This window comes from Artibeus jamaicensis, unplaced genomic scaffold, assembly GCF_021234435.1.
Source record: "Artibeus jamaicensis isolate MK-2021 breed Jamaican fruit bat unplaced genomic scaffold, CSHL_Jam_final contig_415, whole genome shotgun sequence".
In the NCBI taxonomy this organism is placed as follows: Eukaryota; Metazoa; Chordata; class Mammalia; order Chiroptera; family Phyllostomidae; genus Artibeus; species Artibeus jamaicensis.
Window position 1 is genome coordinate 31,133,838 of NW_026521823.1, and position 15,456 is coordinate 31,149,293.

General features: G+C 39.9%; 1 long non-coding RNA gene across 1 annotated transcript in view; it reads left to right on the forward strand.

The window, feature by feature from the left end:
- LOC119064979 (uncharacterized) overlaps positions 1-11,613 on the forward strand; it is a 31,479-nt gene extending 19,866 nt beyond the window's left edge. Inside the window, exons 2-3 of the long non-coding RNA XR_008391661.1 lie at positions 5,566-7,072; positions 10,196-11,613. This is a non-coding gene — a long non-coding RNA (uncharacterized LOC119064979). The remainder of the gene's footprint in view (positions 1-5,565; positions 7,073-10,195) is intronic.
- Positions 11,614-15,456: the final 3,843 nt, after the last annotated feature.

Consider the following 15,456-nt stretch of genomic DNA (forward strand, 5'->3'; position numbering starts at 1 on the left):
GTGGCCCCGCCATCACTGACGTTTTACTGGTTTTAAATTAGCAAAAGCACAAAACGGAACACAAAACGGTGATACCAGGTTGTTTCCTGTGACAAAAACTTATTTTGGAGCTGTATTAAGAACATGGCAACAAGAGAGACCCCACGTGGAAAGCACAAAAGATCTATTGCTCTTCGTTCTTTTTTCAAGGAAAATAAATTTTAGGTACATTCAATAGATATACATGGGATAAAAAAAAAAGGAAATAACAAAAAAGATAAATGCACTTCTTTGGTTGGGGTTTTGATCTAAAACTGTGCTTATTTGCCGCTTAAAAATCACATATTCATCTCAGTTTTTCCTCCTCTAAGGTTGCCAATACAGAATACTAAGAAAATGCTAAGGAAACATTCAATTTATATAAAAGCCTATTTTATGCCACTTGGTGTCAAGGGGAAAAATAATCATGGGCAGGATCATTTTGAAATAATTTTTCAAGTTAAAAATGTGAGCATGCCTATAGATTCCTTCCCGGGGATTTCGAAAGACTCTGCTCTCCTTTGTGATGTAAAAACCCTAATGGAGGTTGTGGGATTCTAGCTGCACCTCTGACCCCAAGGCCTCTGGAGTCATTCACTTGTCATGACCGTTGACCTTTGCAAATTACAGCCCTGACTATCTGTTTGGCTTGATTTTTACTAGCTATAACAAAAAGACTTTCCCTCCCTGGAATACACAAGCAAACGTCATATAAATGTTTGAAAATAGTTTGCCAGCCAACAATCTGGCCAAGAGAGGTTAAGTATCAAAATAACAAAAGGCACCAAGTCTGGAGGAAAAGACTGTAACCTTTAAAGGGTCCTCCTGTGGAGTAGATTGATTTCAGGCACTGCAGTTGTGAACTCTCAGCCACATGTTCCCTCTTTTAAGATCTTTGTTTTCTTTGATTTAAAATGTGATGCTGCAGAGGTAGGAAGGTCGGTGCTTTTGTAAACTGTGCCCCTGATTCTTTGCAGGCCAGTCATTAAAAATTGCAGGCATCACCTCTGCAACCGTGTGTTCATGAACACTTCCCTTTCGCCACTATCTAGATTGCTTCCATTTCCAACCAAATGCAATTTCTCTTATCAGGATTGTGAGTGAAAGGTGGTTATGTGTAAACACTGGGAGTAAGATGTAGTGTTGGCGCATACTCAAGTACGGGTGAGGAAGCCAAGCTGTCCTGCGGACTGAATATTCAGCTACATCGTACATACCATCCAGAGATTCCAATATTACTTCGTGTTTATGAGATCAGGTGCTAAGGATCTGAGGCACACTGCTGATGGGTAACAATTAAATAACTTCAGTTGTCACAATCCTTTCTAATGCTCTGCACCAGCGAGTGCCACCCTTTTTCATCTCCTGGCACATAGGCACTAATTACTAAAATTCTGCAGCACACCGAAGAATATATTACAGTTTTTGCCAACCTGACAAAAAAATAGTTATAGTTTTGATTTATTCACACAGACAGCTATTGTTGTGTCAGCTGTTGTCATGTTTTTATTTGACAATTGAAGAGAAAAGAGGTCAGTGCCCCTGAATAAATAGTCAGGTGCTGCCTGCTTGAAAAATTCTTGCGGCCCAAGTTGAAAATCGCTGCTATAGGTTGTGTGTTTGCTTGTTTGTTTTAAGCAGATAATAGAGGAGGAAAAGCTCAAAGACAGAGGTTAATAAAAGTGTCCCGAGAGCTTAACCTAACACAGAGCAATGTACAATTTGTCACCAAGATGAGAACACATGGAATCTCTTGGATTATAATACTCTAGAATTTGTCTACTTAAGGAATACTTGCATGGCTACTTATTTCCCAGCCCACATGGGAATGTTTTGTGTTTCTGTTTGCATTAAGATAGTAGTATTTAAATATTAATTTAAGAGACAGTTTCACTTTTAGATATTTCCAGTGGGTTTCAGCATCCATCCATTCAAACTCTGACCTCCCCACCCAGCCTGGTCCTCCAGAATTTCTCTTTCTCTACGGACCAGAAGAAATGCTGGCTACTTTGAAAATACAGTGAGAACTGGCTGGCTCTCTGACAAAGTTCACTGTAGGCAGGCCGATCTACCTAGTTCAGTTAGGATTTAGAGGGAAAGTCCTTAATTTCCTAAATACTCAGACAGGTCTGGTGAAACCCTTTTCAACAAAGACATTTCAATATTTGTAATTCATTTTAAAAGAGAGTTGGAAACAAACCTCTTTTTAAAATCTCAATATAAATCTTTTATAGAAGTATCTGTGTAACTGACCATTTTATGATCTCTAAGACAGAACATATTCCATAAAAATGTGCCCAACTATTAACACATCAATTGCCTTTCCTGAGTTGGAGGGAAGGGACATTGAGTAAGCTGCAAACAGGGTCTCCAGCCTGCGGCCCGTGGCCCAGGGTGGCTATGAACACGGCTCAACACTAAAAAGTAAATTTACTTAAAACATTATGAGAATTTTTTGTGATTATGTGTTCCAGTGTATTTGATGTGTGGCCCAAGACAGCTCTTCTTCCAGGGTGGCCCAGACACTGAAGGCTGGACACCCCTGCTGGAGTGACTACCCCCATCTGAGTGTCCTGTGGCATGAGAGGTGACACACTGTGCTCCATAAATGTCTTCTTCCTAATGTCCACATCCAACCCTGTAATACCAAAAACGTCCCACAGCGGTTGGGGTCCTTTCTCCTCTTACCGAAGGGATTTTGGCTTCCAATTAGAACTCCCAGAATTCAGTTTTCATTACCTTTCTACTGGACTATTTATGACTTCCTATAGATCTAATAACACCAAACCAGGAAATTTGGGGGAATTTGTTGCATTCTTAGCTGAAAATGTTTTTAAGTCTGAAAGTTAACTCAATGGAAAACTGATTCTTTAATTTCACAGAAATCTGCACCACGTCGTTTGAATAAGCTAAAATTAAATGATGAACATTATCTGTGTTTTAACGTTTTCTGTTTTGTGAAGCCATTTGATTTTCCGTGATGTGAAGCCATTTGAATAATGCTGCTGTGCACTTACTCCTTCCTCAGGGATGGAGTCCAGAATTTTTAAAGCTATGATTTTAAAATAATAGCACTATGAGAGACAGTAAACAAATTTTACTTAACGTTTTACAAGGCTAATATTGACAGCAGTCTTTCTTAAGACCCCCTTGACTTGAATGGGTATCAACTCTGAACTTCCTCTTGAGCAAGATGTTCTTGAAACTCTCACTAGTTTCCACTCCCACCGCCTCACCTCAGACCCCACCCCCAGTCCTGCGGAAGATATTCTCCTGGCTATCCATGCAGACAGAGTGCATTTTCTCAGCCTTGCAATTACTGAAAAATATAAATAGGGTCATTCTTTGTTGTGGGGAGCTATCATTTTCATTTTAAAAGGTTTAGCTTCTTCTCTGCCCTCTAGATGCCAATATCACCCTACCCATTGGTGACAACTGAAACTGTGTACGGACATCCCCAAATGTCCCCAAATTGCCCCTGACAGAGAACCACGCAGAGAGAGATGAAAGGCTTAGGGAAGTACCCTCGTGATATTTTCTCATCAAAGTCTGTCTTAGTCGGGGTGCTTCAGACAAACGGAACCAAGAGGTGCGTGACATACATGGAAAGAGGTTTACTATAAAGAGCAACTCACCAGCTTAGTGAAGCTGCCAAGACCAAGTCTGCAGTGTGGGCCAGCGGGCTGGAGACCCAGGGAGTGATGGTTCAGATGAAGCCTCTGGCACACAGCTAAAGAACTCACTCCCTCAGTGACCCCTTGCCGTGGTCCCCAGGCCCAGGCACACAGTCCTTCAAGTCCCTTGCGTGTATGTTCTTTCCATCATAGTGTCTTTGTACAGGTTGTGCCCTGGTCCTGGAATGCTGTTCCCACCCACCCCCACTCCGCTTGCCTTCAATTGCGCTTCCTGAGGGAATTCTCCCCAACCTTCCTGAGTAGGTGAAGTCTCCCAATAATTTGCTTTCACAGTACTTATCACTGTGTAATCTTTGGGGCATTGAATTTCTGATCTCGTTCTCTATTCCCAGCATCTAGCATAGAGTAGGTACTCATCAGATATGTGTTAGCTAACTGAATAAATGAATTAGCATTTACCCACCATATGGTCTCCTTTTTCAGATGATTATTGGCTTACAGAGCAATATAACGATGGCCTAAATCAGGGATTTTCAGCTGGTGTGCTGCAAGAAATTTTAGAATATTCAATACCTAACTATTTAGTCAGGGGCACTCCCCCTTTTCCCTGAGGTTGTCAAATTTAAAAAAATGACAACAGCCAACCCAAAGATAGCCATTTGATTTGTATAAATCAAAATTATACCTATTTTTCAAATCAGTCAAAAATATAGTACTTTGGTGCATTGCAAAATTTTAGTAATTAGTGTCTGTGTGCCCCGAGATGAAAAAGTAGAAAATCGTGGATCTAAATTACAAACTTGCATGCTATGAATATTAGAAAGTCGGTAGAACAATATGTTATGCTCGTCTGACAAACCTTCCTGGTGAACTGTTTATGGTGCTATGGGAGAAATCAGTAACGCATGCCATTGTTTCTTGTCCCAACTCTCTGAATATTGTAAAATGCATTACTTTGATATTGTAGCATCAAAGGGTAGTGACCATTGTGTAAATGCACACCACGTGTTTTGGTATTTAATGACTTAGGGCAAGGAAGTTATGCCAGTGATCAATTTGTCACCTCCAAGCTCCAAATTCATACTTCATTCCCCTGCTTTGTGATACTGGAGTTGGAACCCTTGAGGATTTCTCCTTTGCCAGCTGAAACTATGTCAGTAAAAGGTGCCAAAAGGAAACTTTACTTGATTTGGTTGTTTTCTCTCTTCTGGCTCCTCGGGGTGGCTCACAGAGGCATCTGTGCGTGGGGAGGTCCAGTGGCATGTGCCCTTCGGTGGGTTTTGCTGGGACCACAGTGGGAGGCCTCCCGCAAGTCAGCCCTGGGCAGGTTTTCCCCTACCAGCTGGCTCTGACTACATTTGGTCTGGGGTAACCTGGTGGACCCCTCTGCCCAGTCACACCTCTCTGGTGAAGTCTCGATCTCACCCTTAAAGTCAATGCCCCCTCCCAAGGCCATTCCTACACTGGGTACTGTCTCCTTGCCCAAGGGCATCTTCTGAGTTCGCTTTTATCCCCTCTTCTTGGGGACTCAACTGCTACCAGTTAATACCTTGTCATATTTAATGTTCCTTTTTCTCTTTTAAAATTTTATTTATTTATCTTTAGAGGGGAAGGGAAGGAGAGAAAGAGAGAAATATCAATGTCTGGTTGCCTCTCATGTGCCCCCTTCTGGGAACTGGCCCAAAACCCAGGTGTGTGCCCCTACTGGGAATCCAACTGTGATCCTTCGGTTTGCAGGCCCGCGCTCAATCCACTGAGCTACACCAGCCAGGCCAAATGTTCCTTTTTCAAATGACTGATACCGTTTCCTTCCTGGATTCAGTCTGATACAGTGATCAGGAAGGAAAATGTTGGAATACATGCTTACAAGCAGAGTACCCAGTCTTATTTCAACAATATTTTGTCATTCTAGGATAAAAAATGTTAGCAAGAAAAGCTTCTTAAGGACCTACTATAATGATCAGAATCCAAGAACAGAATTCATTGCCGATGGAGCCCAAGACGTTTTTCAGCTGAAGTATCTTGGTCAGCAAGAGGTTATGCGACTTTGTTTACAGAGTGGCAGAGTGGGTGGGAGGAGACCCCAGGGGCCTGAGAGCAGGCAGCTCCTCATGAAACATCCCAACTCACAGTGAGGATGCTCCCCACGAGCTTCATGAGACAATTCACTGACTTTTTATGGGGAATCAAGGGAGGGAGAAATTTCTGTCAAGTCTGAGTACCGGGGATCATTATGCTTATTCTGACCTACTGTAATGCAGCTCATGGATAATGTGAACTGTGTAAGTGCTTGTTTGCCCTTTAGGACAGTGATCAGAAGCTGGACGGCAAAACCCTGATTCTCTCCTGGCCATGGGCCAGCAGCGCCTGCAGACACACACACCTCCGCCTTCATCTCAGTCATTGGCTGCCCTGCTTCTTTCCCCCTTGGCCTTGATGGCCTCACATACTTTCATTGTCATCCTATATACATCAGGCCCTTTAAAACATCCACTGGAGAATAGGTAGGCTATAAACAAAATGTCGAAGGACGAGTCTTTGCTTTTCTTGTGTTAGCTTCAGGGTTCTTTTCATCATGCTGTGTCCAGACAATGGAAAAGGGTTTAAATACTTACATCCACTGAAGAATTGGCACAATTTGTTCAAACGTTTCAAAATTTCCCCCGCCACTTTCTTACCTAATTGGTATGCTTAAAATTTTTCCAATGCCGCATCCAAATAATTAAAGATGTGAGATTTCTTAGCAATTCTTCCAATGCAAAGGCATCCAAATTGCTGAGGCTTGGCTACCACAAAGCTGACCAGAAGCTCAAAAAGAATCATCTTTTATTTTTTCTTATCGGTTCATTGAATTATAGTGTCAAAATTGGTTTGTTTCAAGGATGGTCATTTATCAATATTACACAAAACTTAAGGGGAAAAATTCTATTCTTTTTTCTTTACTTTTGTGCTCTTATTGTTGTTTTTATTGCCGAATAAGCACTTTTTTGCACGTCTCCCTGGGATGGTGAAAGATGCTCGTTCCAACCTTATTTATACCTGAATCCCCTCCTGTTTCTGTATGTGCCCAGCCCAGTTTCCACGCTTCACGTTTTTCATGGCCGGTGACTCAGACTTTGTAGGGACAAAATTAATACTTGCTGAATACATCCTCAGAGCGGCTACCAAAATGGGAAATGGTAGAAACAAAGAAGCAATCACAGAAGATAAAGTAACTGCAGCTCTGGAAATAGAGAAACTGCATGATAGTCCTGCTTTTCAACTCATACTTCCTCCAAAGAGAGAAAGATTTTGTTTCTCTGTACTGAGGGTGGAAAGTGATGTACCTCTGGCTTTGTCTGATTTGAAAGAAATAATTCTAAATAACATTTTTCTTGTTTTGCTTTACTTCAGAGAAACCGGAGCACTTAATGCCATGGGTAAATATTCATTCTTTTCTTTAAGTACCTATGTGAGAATCTGCCAAAGCAAATATAGCTAGTATGAAAGAACAAAAGTTAGTAAATGTAAAGATCTAACTGGCTTTATTGAACAATTTGTGAATCAATAAGCATCCCATCTAGTAAAGAGTAAGGTACACAAAGAAACTGTGGAGAATGAAAGATTTTTATAGGCAGAACCTGGTGGGAAAAGGAAGTTATTAGTGAAAACAAAGAAAAGATTGTTTCAGGCAATGGCATCTTCCTTTGGGGGGAAAGGGCATCAGGGGTCTTACGAGGAAGATCCTCTCCTTAGTGTTGATCAGGAAATTCCAGACTTACCGATCTAAGGTCACATTCCTAGGAGGGGCTGAACCTGCAAGTAGGTCACGCATTAAATCTAAATGCAGGTGTCACAGAATTAGCACAAGTGACTCCATTTTGGGGCTGTGATTTTTCTCCTTAACACTGGCAACGTTTGGCCGCAGTGAAGCCATGTGAGGCAATTTGACCTGCAGACCAACCTAAGGGGGTGAAGGGGAATTCTAGAAACTGAGCGACAGAAACAAATGGGCTAAATAAGGAAGAAGTTAGTGTGAACCCAGGCTTCTGTTTGCTTGATGTAATCAATCTAAGACAGAGCCTTCTTGCAGCTTCTTATTTAACTCTGAGCATGATTCACAGATAACTGGGCCAGAGTCCTTTGAACAATCAGATTTCCCATTTATTTCAGAAAATATAAGATCAATTTTTCCATGTGAGTCAATTGATGTATTGGGTTAATGCCCTTCAAGCCTTCAGATATATTCTTGTGCTTGTTTCTATTACCCAAGTCTTTGATCTTCAAAGCTAAAGTCTGCATTTCTCCGAGGGCTCTTCTGGAATGAGCAGCTCAAGATGAATTACTATCTTTGGACACCCTGAGTTCTTCATGCAACTTAGCTAACAGAAATCAAGATAGACAAAGGGATTAGGAAAGATACATTCCAAATACCATATCTGATCAATTGATATTTATTAAAATAAGCTACTAGATTTTTAGGCTCATAACAGTCTTGAAAGTGAGTTGTTTATTAAAGTATTTGTAGGAAAATAAGCTTATGTTTTTCAGTGTTATCAATCATGCAAAAACTTCTGATAAGCACTTTAAAAATATTTTAACAAAACAGTCTTTGCCTACAGCGCGTAATGCTTTGCTTATGCAAAGCATCAACATTATAAGAGTAAGTTCTGGGGTGGTGATGTGAGATTAGCAGCAGTGAGGCAAAAATCAGAGCTTTCTAGATACTGTGTGCAGACAGCATCCCTGGGAGCCAAAGGAAGCTATGTTGGAACACGGTGTGGTTACACTTGTTCTTGCACTGCATGGCCAGCTCACTTCTGATAAGATGTGGAACTAGAATAGTTGAATCAGGAGGACCCCAAGATCCCCACTGGAGTGCATGTCGTTGACATTAGCCGTGGCATTGACCCTGTGGGATGTGCTACCTGAGCTTCCTCTCGATAACCTCACCAGCTCCTCACAAGCCACTTGCAGGATAATGTGAGCAAGTCAATATGAAGAGAAGGATGGCTTGCACAGTACTTAGTAATATAAATATGACCATTTCTGTTGCTATTTTTGACTCTCACAGAATTACAATGGCAATAAGACAGCATCAAAAAAGCAATGGCTTAAGCGTGCTTCATTTGGAGTGAAAGTAGAGATAAGGATTGGTGCGGTTAAAAATAAAGGATTCTGTTGCCATGGTTTCCTTCTTTATAAATTCTTTCTGACATGGATTGCTGTTGTTGCATTTAATTTTAGATTCATGCAGATTTTCCACAAATAAGAATTCCTATACATCTGAGAAATGGTTTTATTTAAAGCCGCAGGGAAAGGTTTCCGGCGGTCTGGCTTTAACATGTCTGAGTAAAGTAACCTGCAGGGCTCTGGCTTTAGACAACGACCAAAGGAAAGTGAGTAAAGGGAACAAGCACACAGAAAACTTGTCGAGCTATGTTTAAAACATGAGTTCATATTATTGCAAAACTTAAGGGCATGTTGAGTATTGGGGACTACCTCTCAGAAACATAGGGACAGGTGTCCCTTCTGCCTTCTATGGAGTAGCACTCTTGACAACCAATCAACCCACCCACTCATAAAGGATGATAATGAGCAAAGTTAATTCAGATAAATATGTATATATTAATATCAAAGGCTCTGACTGTGTTTTCTAAATCCACTAAATCATCTCAAATGCAATCCATTTTGCTTGAATAGGGTGAGAATTACTTATAATTTATACCTGCTTTTAAATAGCTGCTTCATTTTTTGTAAAGCGTAATAATGGCTTGTTCAAATTTGGAAAATATAAATGGAAAGGAAGAGTTGACTTTACCAAATAAATTTCTTTTAAAAAATAATATATTACAGAATTGTTTAAACAGTGACATCCCATACCACAATTAAAATAGGCCATGAATATTTTCAAAAAGGGAAGAATCAAATTACTTTGGCAGAAAGGTATTAAAATACAGTTGCTATGTAAACAGGAACACCAAAATATTGATAAATGCTTATTCCAAAGTATAATTAATGGTTAAAAGGTTCTCATATTTTTAATTTTCACTGTTTTCCTTTTCTAAAAATTTTGAGGCTACTCTTATAAATCTAGCAAAACAAAATTTTCAGGAATATATTAGTTTAATATAGGAAGAGATTAAACTTGAACTGAAAGGGGATGTGTGAACTGTATTTTGTCTCTATAAACTAATTTTCTAATTCTATCACTCTGCCTTTTTTTAGTAATTAATCAACTATTTTGTTAAATATACATTTAGTGTTTTAGTCATACAATTTCATTTTTCTCTTTCTTAAAAAAACTCAGAAAACAAAAAGTGGTTCTTGCAGTATTTTAGGCTAATTAAAGTCAAAAAAGGAGTTTGTGGTATTCTCTTGATATGCCTTAAATTTAAATTTATACATCAGTTTGGACGGTTTGGGGTGGTGTGTTGTGTGTATGTGTGTGTATTGGGGTGGAGAGGTGGAAAGGGATTTGATTTTTAAGATATTTTACCTAATAATACAAACATTGCCCAAACTGATGGAATAATTACACTAATTTTTACTTCTCTCTTTAGGTATGAGCAAATTGTCTCCGGTTTCCTAGTATTTCTATAACAATCAGACCAAAAAAGATCAAACAGGAAAAATTCAGAGGTTTCAAAGGTCTATGCCTAGCTCAGAGCTGCTCCTGACAGCAGGCTTTGCCAGGCGTCTGCTCTTCCTAGTGAGGTGGGGTGATGGCCAGTGCCCTGCCGCTGTGATTTGCTCTGAGCTTCGTGTGTGGCTGGCCTAGAAGAACAGCTGACCAGATTTTTCTTGTGGGCAACTTGCCTCTTTTCTGAAGCTAAAAGTAACGGGGGCCTTTGGACTGTGGCACGACCCCAGGGATTCTGTGACTATTAAGTCATCTGGCTTTGCCATAAACACTCAAGGTACATACCTCTTGCCATGATAGATGAGTATACACTGGTCTTTCCTTCAAGAACAATTCAACAAGCTTGACAAAATATTTTTTTAATATTCTGTTTGAAGGCTTTGAAGAGCTATCAGGGCAGCCAGACATAAGAAGCCAAGACTCCAAACGGAAGAGGAACTCATTGAGATGAGCGTCGCTGTTTTTGCCACTTTTCCCTTGAGCTGCGGTGAGCATCTACATTTCCGAAGCAAAATGTTTTTGTCAACACTCTTGAAAAGTCCCAATCTGGTTAACATTCTCCTCGAATGGTCGTCAAACCATTACAATGGGTGATGGTGGCATATTCATGGTATCCATTCAATGTATTGTCATGTGCAAATGAATGAATTACCAATATATGCAAGAACTTGGATAATTATCAATTTTTAATAAATAACCCAAAAAGTATACACATATTTTGGGTCCTGCCTATATAACATTCCTCTGTATAAATTATGTTGGTGGAGGTAAGGATAGTAGACATCTTAGGGGAAGAAGCAAATTGTTAATAATGATTGTATGACAGCAAAAGGGAGCTCTGGGGGGTAGTAACGTCTTATTTTAGAACTGGGATGTCCTTCACCAGTGTGTTTGTTTTGTGAAAATTCATCACGCTTGACCTTTAGGATTCATAACAGCATACAGATACACATATGCATCTATACACACATATACATATGTACACATCATCAACCAATGGTTGTTGGCACCAATTCAACGCCAACAGGAACTCCTAAACTGTGGTGTAGTGAAGAAAGCAACTTCATTCAGTGAGAAACAGCTCAGTTGTGGTAAAGCATGACTATGCAAATAGTGTGGTTGAGAGGCAGCCCTGGGGTCAGGTGGTGCTGAGGCCAGGCCTCTCTCTGGCTAGACAGCTCTGCTCTGCTCTTCTGTGGTCTAGTCTGCTCCTCACCAGTCTGCTCTGTGCTGAGCTTTCATCAGTATTTCAGCTCACTCAGTCAGGAAAACTCAGAGTTAGGTAGACAGGGAAAGTGCATTCTTTGGGTCAGAGGGGAGTTGGCTTACATGGACAGAAGTCCCCACCCCTGGTCCTTCATGGGTCCATCCTCATGCAAATGAGGACTCCAAATTTTCACCATTTGATTGGTCTAAAAGACACTGTCCTGATTGGTCAGAACAGAGTTGTTCTAGTTGGTCAAAGCTGTGCTGCTCTGAACTATTAGTTGTGGATATGGAAAGCCTCCGTCCTATTGGCTGAAATACAATTCCAGGAACTCCTTTATAAGGGCTGGCTCAGATGGCAGAAATGTAGTGCAGGCGGGACAGTGACGTGCAGAGGAGGGCAGGTCAACCTGGGCTTCTCTCTGCAGTGTAGCGTGTGAGAGGCCCCTGTGTAGAAATGACTGTGAAGTTGTTTCTTTTTTAATTTGTTAAATTCTTTTTTTTTACTTTTTAAAAAGTTGAGCTCTGTTAGCCATCATGAGCTCCTACTTAGTAGGTTTCTTCTTTCTCAGGGTCTGCCATGTATAAACTAAAAATTTGACCTAAATGCATGAGGCAAATTCTTTTAACTATTTTTAGTAATGGCAAATGTTCTCATCTTTGAGGATTTGACTGAACTTTCTGAAAAATTCAAAGGTGATTCTGAAGCTGTCTGGTGAATAATGGGATTCAACCGAGGAAGGGTGGTCTGATCAAAAAGAAAAAACAGCTATAACATTATGAGATTGGTTCTTTTGGAGGGCACAGAAAGTGTTCATAATAATATAATTTCAAAAGAAGATTCCCCCAAATTTTAATGAATGGAAAAGAAGTAGGAATAAGAACATGAAACCGTGTTATTTCTTCACATACCTATGTATGCTTTTCACCATGTGTTCATCCCTAGCTTCTCATTTGACCATTCCAATAGTCTGGTGAAGAGACAGTTACCATTACTTTGTGAAGCCATGTATTATCCTGTCACTTTAATTATTCTTGTTTTCGGAAGAGAGAGGTGGAGGCTGGTGGGGTACCTAGGCATCAGGAAAGTGCTAAAAGCTAAATTTTTCTGACATCTTCTGATCCCTGCCCACTTTCTCGTCCTGTGCATTCTGGAGAGTAATAATTGTATCTGTACGTCTTTTTTATCTTTGAGCTGTGTCCTCATCTGCACTACTCTTTGGTGGCATATGGGAAGTATCCTTATATTCAGCTTCTGATCTTATTTTAAGCTAATACATGCTTTTTAGTATTTGCAGAGCAGCGATTTTAATGGTTTAAGATCTAGCAATTTTATATCTAGGTTTGTGTCATCTGTACACAATAAAGCCAATAAGAAAATTTTTTAAATCAATATTTTTCTCTACCTGATTCCATTATTTTAGAATGAATTATATAGTTATTTAAATCTGAGTACAGCATTCCTCTTTTAAAATTCACTAACCTCTTTCCTAGTGTTTGGATGGTAATCCTAGCTACTCTGGATGAATTACTCTGTCCTTAGAGAATTAACTTGGAGCACAGAAAAGTAACTTGCTTCCTTGTGCAAGGATTTTGCACTGTAGATTTTCAACAAGTGTTTTCAGGATGTGTTGATGAATGAACGATTAATGATGTGTGGCACTTTGATTAAAGGGGAAGCGCAGAGCAGTTTATGGCTCAGGATCAGACCTTGGACATGAGGTCCTTTCTCTGCCCTTTCTAACAGCCCATGCAGTTGTGCTTGGTAACACCAGATAGATTCCTGATGCCACACGTTCAAAGACACGTGTATGATTCTCATTTCTACTGTTAATTTGAATTTTGAGCTTTTTGACATTTGTGTATTTTTTCATTGTGTAAAATCCACATGACATATGGAAGAAGATAGCTTGCAGAGCTAAATTAACATGCAGAGCTGAATTAACCTTTTGCTGATATATTTCAGAGTGTAATTGTAGGTTGAATTTCTTATTATAAGTGGGAAGGGACAACTGTTCTTTGTTCATCTTTCTTGTCCTATGTTTACAGTTATTGAGTTTTTAAAAGCAGTGGCATACAGATTTATATGCAAAGAGTCCCCAGCTGGACCATTTTTACAGAAGCTGGATATTGCTTATATTTCCAGCATTTTGTTTTTCTCCAGCTTCCTTGTATCAGTCCCAACAGGAAAGTGATGGCTAACTCAAGGGTTACGAAGAGAATGTTTACAGAGCTATGGGTGAGGTTTAAACGGAACTCCCATACCGAATGAAATATGCCGTTCCTGTACAACCCAACAATGTCCCCTTGGGCATTCTTCTCAGAGAAATGAAGACTTGTGGTCGCACAGAAACCTGTGTGTGGAAGTTCCCGGGTGCTCTGTACTCCTGGAGGACAGAAAAAAGTGGAGAATTGACCAGAGAGCAGGCAGCTCGGGGCAGATAGAGACCCCTGCACATCCCCGACATATACTTTCTTCCAGTATTTCCCAGAGCAAGATTTGTCTTGAGATTTTCACTACATTTTTTTCAGTTGTCTATGTGTGCTTCTGCCTGGATGGTTCTATAATCCATATTATTCTATTTGTTGTGAACATGTGCTTACAGTTTTTGTTTGGTAAACAAATGCCATGTAAATTGGTTAAATTTCATTTCTTAAATTTTAATTTAAAGTATTTTTTAAACCTTCAAAATAAGCAAGGTGCTGTGTTAAATCTTACTAGAGATACAATTAACAATAGGTTCCTGTGGGGGGTTCCCTGGCCTTAAAATTATTCATAATCCTGTGCAGAATACAGAAAACAAGAGTAACAGGAAAAAAAAACTTAAAGGCAGAGAGTGCTCTGTCTTTAGTGAGATGCAAAATTCTAAAGTGAAATATTGACGTCATTGCACACAAAGATTTAAAATTCCACCACGGTCCTGCAAATGTGTGTGGTAGGTTGAAATGAGGGACGTGATACTTCTGAATGTCGTGCCAGAGATGTGGTTAATGGCGTCGTAAGATGGTGGCCTTGCATTTCTGGTGCCAATGAGGTTTTACCGCACTTTGTATCACCTCCCACGGAAAGGCCAGGTGGCTCTCGCTCAGACGTCCCCTTCGCTCTTCCCGTCACGCACTGCAGCTGTCTGGACTGCAGCAGGTTTTCAGCTTCACCCATGACCAAACCTTTTACTATTTTCCTGCTACATCACAACATCTGAAAAGAAATGAACTTACAGTCTGATTACCGTTTTTAACAAGGTAGAAAAGTGTATGTGTATCATCCATCAATTTTGATATATAGGCGACATAGCACATCATCGTGACAGGAAAGCATACTTTTTCATTTAATTACAACTTTTTGTATAGAAGGAACGATTCAACTGGGATTGATCTGAATGAAATAAATATGCTATAATCAACTTTGCAGTATTTTCCTCTGTGGAAATCAAAATAGATCTCCAGATTCTCTAAAATATTTATTTAGATGTTTTTTCTTTAAAACTTTGTTTTCTTTCAGCCTTTTTTTTTTTTCAGATATTGTTTATTTTTAGAGGGAAAGAGAGAGAGAAAGAGAGGGAGAGAACCATCAGCGTGTGGCCGCCTCTTGCTCATCCCCACACTGGGGACCTGGCCCACAACCCAGGCATGTGCCCTGACTGGGAATCAAACCAGTGACCCCTTGCTTCGCAGACTGCCACTCAATCCATTGAGCCATACCAGCCAGGGTATTTCTTCTAAGGCTGGAACTAAACAAAAACTCTTACTGAGGAGCAAGAATCCAACAGTCATTGTTCTTCATATTCACTTTTCTTACACAATGACTTTTAATTTGCATGACTGCTAACTTTGAAAGTAAAAGAATCTTGATTAATAATCAACATTACTGGCTCAGTTTTACCATAATTATTTGGTTTAAATAATTAATGGAAGATGAAGATGTCAAAAACAGTTCAAAAATTTTTATTTGTTTATTTTTTATTTTAGAGAGAG